Raw genomic sequence first — 5,587 nt, 5'->3', positions numbered from 1 at the left:
TCTTTCTGTTGAAACAAATTGTGGTTCCTGTGTAAGGTGGGGCCAATCTTGTGTAAGGTACGTATACTCTTCTTAAGAAGAAAGTTTGCATGAATTTTTTTTTTTTTTTTTTTACTCTCCTGGGACTATTTTCATTCACAAATAAGTACAAGTGGAGACTGAGTCAGTTTTAGGTGTACTCCTGACATTTTTATTAACTACATGATAGTACTCTGCAGAAGTACTTTTAGGCCCCAGAGATATGTTGAACATTAACAGCGAGTTAGTGCACGAGAGTACTGAAGAACAGAAATCTCACTGACCTCAAAGGATCCAGGATTTTTATCTTTTACATTCATCTTATATTTTTAGTTAACAAGTCCTACACGTTGTTTCAACCTGCATTACATCAAGGGGAGGTGGACATTCATTGCCTTTATGGCTAAACTCAAATTCAGTTGAATGAACATGAATTGCAAGAAGAGCATCTGCTTTATGTTTTTGAAGAGGTAAGCATGAACTGTCTTGCTGAGTTGTTGCTTCTGTAGCTTACATATGGTGCATAAGCATAGTGTCTGCTCTCCTGAGCATTTCAGAGACCAAGAAGGAAGATCCACAGGATCAGGTGTCCTCTAGCCTGTGACAGCAGTAATAGAATCATAGAATGCTTTGGATCGGAAGGGATTATAAAGACCATCTAGTTTCAATCTCCCTGTCATGGCTGGGGAAACATTCCACTAGCTCAGGCTGCCCAAAGCCCCATCCAGTGTGGCTTTGAACACTTCTAGAGAAGGGGCATAAACAACTTTGTGCAACCTGTGCCAGTGTCTCACCACCTACTGAGTAAAAAAAAAAAAATTCTTCCTAATATCTAATCTAAATCTACCCTCATAACTTTTGAGATTTGTCTTTGAAACTAATCTGAGTCTACCTTCTTTTAGTTTAAAGCCATTACTCCTTGTTCTATCACTGTGTGTTCTTGCAGAAAGTCCCTGTTCGGAGATTTTGTACGCCCCATTGACTTATTGGAAGACTACAGTAAGAACTCCACAGGGCCTTTTCTTCTCCAGACTGGATAACCCAACTCTCAGCCTGTCTCCACTGCAGATGCGTGCCAGCCCTGTGATCATCATTTTGGCCTCCTCTGAACCTGTTGCAACAGTTGCATATCCTTGTGCTGGAGATCCAGAGCTGAATGCAGCTGTGCAGGTGGGGTCTTACAAGAGCAGAGAGAAACAATCATCTCCCTCACCCTGCCAGTCACACTACTTCTCATACAGCCCAGGATACAGTTGGCTTTCTGGGCTGCATGTGTACATTACCAGCTCATATTGATCTCATCAATCAACACCTCCAAGTCATCTCTTCAGGGCTGCTCTCAGGCCATTCTCCCAGCAAGTATTTGCATGTGAGAACACCCCAACCCAGCTGCAGGGCCCTGCACTTGGCCTTGTTGAACTTGATGAGGTTAGTACAGACCCACCTCTGAAGAATAGGTCATTTAAGGTTTAAGGTCATTCTGGTTGGCATCTTCCCCCTCATGTGTTGACCTTCAGCAATTGATTTGTTGGAGTCAGTGGGAGATCATTTTATTCTCAAACTGAAAATCTATTAAGACCCTTTTAACTTCAGGAAATTTGCCTAGCTTCATTTGCAGCCGTAAGACCATGTTTTGGCTTACCATTTACAGAGAAATATCTGATGTTCTTGTTACACACAAGTTTGTTACGTCAGTTGTTCTTTTATTTAATTATTTAACTTCGCTTTTAAAGTTTAAAAGCAATTAACTGTAAACCATCACTTGAAATATATAATACCCTGCTGGGGTAACTTCTCCAATTTGTTGCTCGAATCACAGAATACCCCAACCCACAAGGATCACCGAGCCTAACCCCTGGTTCCACACAGGACCACCCAAAATCCAAACCCAGTTTCTGAGAGTGCTGCCCAAACAGCCCCAAACTCTGGCACTTGAGGCCGTGCCCAGTGCCCTGGGCAGCCCATTCCATGCCCAGTGGTGCAGAACCTGTCCCTAACACCACAACTGCATAATAACCGAACTGCAAACAACATGCCAGGCAACCCTTCAGAATGCTGAGCTAAGGAAAACTAAGGCAGTTGTGTTGTGGTGTTTCTGATGACAGCTTGCTGTGCCTACACTAACACGGTACCAGGTGATCCTAGTGTACCCCTTTTTTTCTGGGTGCTTCTAGTGTTCTGCTTTCATGCCTTGTATAGATGCAGGAGGTAATAGTGATTACTAAGCTGTCCAATGGATTAAAAGAGGGAAGGTGTCCATTCTCAGCTGCTTCACAGCTTCTTTCCTCCCTTTGGCTCCTGCTTTTTCAGGAAGGCTGCTGGGCAGACTAGAACTTCAGAGAATTGGTTGTCAATTCTTTCCCTCTAGACCCTTCACCATCTTTGTAGCCCTCCTTTGAAGGATCTTTAACTGTTTTACATCTTTCTTATATTGTAGTGCACGAAACTGCACACAGTGCTCAGTGAGGCCTTGCCAGTGCAGAGCAGAACAGAAATTTCTCAAGTTTTCTTGTTTGAGGAGTATAAACCTTTCAGAAGAAAGATTACTGCTCTAGAGGCTTCTTTTGTCTTTCTGCTTTCCAACCTGTATGAAACAGCTCCAGATTTCCTTCTTAGGAACTGTACTACTGAATTTAAGATCATATGTCCACATGCTTCATCTTTGACACATTAGCTTTTGAATCCAGATACCTTGACTCTAGAGAACATGGAGCTGGTCAGGGCAGATATCCATCTATATTGCTTTTTTTTTTTAAATAATATTTTTATTTATATTTTTTTCTTATTTACTGAAATGACTTAGTAGCTCTCCTCTGACTCCTTATTTCTGTGGTCTCAGAAGTCCTTAGTGTAACCTTGGCATTGCACTGTAGTATCTGTAGGATGCTGAATGCAATGCTGAATGCAATGCTGAATGCAATGCTGAATGCAATGCTGAATGCAATGCTGAATGCAATGCTGAATGCAATGCTGAATGCAATGCTGAATGCAATGCTGAATGCAATGCTGAATGCAATGCTGAATGCAATGCTGAATGCAATGCTGAATGCAATGCTGAATACCTTGAAAAGGAGAACCTACATTTCACATCACCTAGACCTCAGGGTCTGAGATCTTCCATGACTATGTACTTTGTTCAGAAATAGCATGTTTTCAGAAAGCTTCCTTCTAAACCAATTTCAATGAAGCAAGAGGAATACACAACAGTAGGTCTGTGTATAATCAAAGAATATACAGATGTTATAACTAAGAAATATACAGGAAAGTTAAGCTAAGTAAGATTACTGCAATGGGAAGATAAGAAATGGAAAATACTTACCAATGTTGTAGGCTTGCAATGTTCTCCACAAGGAACGACCTCCAAGAAGAGAGCCTTCCTCAATGGCAGTCAGCCCTTAAATGGGGTCTAAGAAAGGTGCAGCCAGGCTCCACCCCTTCCAGCAGCACAGCTGAATTGCCTTCACCTGTGCTCCCAGGCCTGACTCATTGCTCGCCTCAGGTGGTCAATCAGAGGTTCAGGCTGTGATTCAGCAGTTCCCATATGGTCCGAGACAACAGGACAGTTACAAGATCCCTTTGCTTTGCTGTGCAGTTCCAGTTAAACAACTCTTTTCCCCTCTCCAACGTGACTGACAGTAACATTTTAATATTAAAAATATATATATGCATCATGCATGGTAAATTACTGTAATATTTTTGTTCTAACAGTAAAACACTGAACGCTAGAGTTAACCTGTTTAGTGATTCATTTGCCTGCAATGGGTTACGCTGGGGATACATTTAGTGCCTATGAGCCCTGGCTTTTCCTTTTGTCAAACCATTATTTAACCATTGCAAGTCCCTCAGGTATTATCAATTTTCTTGTAAGCTTGTGATTCTGTATTTAGGGCTTCCTTAGATTATCTCTTTTCATGTTCACTCATTTCCTCAGCTCTCAAGCTTGGAATTGAAATCCCTTGCCATTCAGCATTCTCAGGTGGGAAATATCATGGTTTACTAAAATGTCCATTAGGTGATGATTTATTTTTCTTAAATCTGCATTAAGTCTGATATACTTTACCATTCTGTTTAACTTGAGGAGGCAACTAATATTCTAGCAGCCTTCAAAAATGGCACTTTTTCACATTGTTCAAGTGTCTGTGGATTTTTTCTGGCTTTCTTAATTTCCACTCCATATGGTCCCAAGCCAGTTCAATCTTAATAAGTACAAGTAGTTCTCAAACTCTTGTCCTTTTCTAATGAGAAATAGCTCCTCTTCCAGTTATTCAGTATTTATTGTGGCTTTTTTCAGCATTCTCAGGTTCTTTCAACTGATTTTTCTTTCGCTGCTGCTGTTGTTAAATGCCAACATTTACATGTGACTGCAATAAACTAGTGTCTTTTCCTCCACTTCTCTGATCCTGCCAGCTCTTCTTGGGAGGCTGTGGGAACGTGGTTCTTTCCTCCCTTCTGCCACCCCAAATTCTCGCCGTTATAAGTTGCCTGCTTCCAATGTCAGAAGCTTCTGCATGGGAGGATATTTACATTCCATCACCTTTTCTTCTTTTGACAAGGTCTATGATATGACACTGGAGCCACCGTTCTGTTGAAGCCATCATGTTTTTGTGACTGGATGCAGCACTGGTACTATGTGTCCGGTGACCCTGGAGGTGAAATTCGTATCACCTTCACTGGTAGTATTGCTTGTTGTGGAGCAGTAGCCTTACTTTTTTTGATAATTTCTCACATCTGTGATAACAAAGTTAGCTGTTTCTATAGCTGCTCTTGGCCTTTGATTCTCCTTTGCTGCCCACAATCAAGTCTGTAATAATTTTGCCATGTATTGAGCATGTAATCATGTAATTCAGACAACAGTTATAGGTGACTGGTGGATGAAATGCATCTAGTGGCAGACAGCCAGCACAAGAGCCTGTACACAGTCCTGTACTTCATCCTCTGCTGAATGGGGTCCTGCACGATGGGGAAATTCTTGGAAGTTTGAAATTCATTCAAGTCACACCTGTTGGTGCACTCAAGTAGATATTTGGTTATGCAATGAACTAGTCTGCTGGCTCTCAGGACAATTTCTGTGTAGAAAAACAAAAGCTTGGGCAAGGGAAGAAAGTTACATATTGGAAATCACTGTATCTGACAGACTGTGCTCGTGTGTAATATTTTTCAAATTAATCCCTGATTTTACTGATACTAATTCTGCATATCTTACTGGATCCTTACTAGTTCATCATCATAAATATCAGTATTAAAATGAAAAACATCAGTAGTGATTTTACTCAAGTCTAGCTCAGTTGTGTTCCCAGAAGACAGCATCACAGACTCCGTACTCACTGTGTCTTGGTAACTCCCAAAAGCCAGCATCAAATAACAAAATACCTTTAGGATGTTCAATTTTGACAAATTCCACAGGAATTCAAATACCGTGCTGGGCTCTTGCATTCACAGTAATGATTCTGCAAGCAGAACTTCATTAATTCTGTTGACAGTGCATGTGCCAAAAGAGAATTCAAACTGTTCCATTTTCTAGAGCTTTACCACTTCAGAATACTAAAAGATAAAAGTTAGTTGGATGCTG

Source organism: Phasianus colchicus, chromosome 6, assembly GCF_987193195.1.
Source record: "Phasianus colchicus chromosome 6, bPhaCol1.hap1.1, whole genome shotgun sequence".
NCBI lineage: Eukaryota > Metazoa > Chordata > Aves > Galliformes > Phasianidae > Phasianus > Phasianus colchicus.
The sequence above is the reverse complement of the archived record's forward strand: the minus strand, read 5'-3'. Positions refer to the sequence as shown.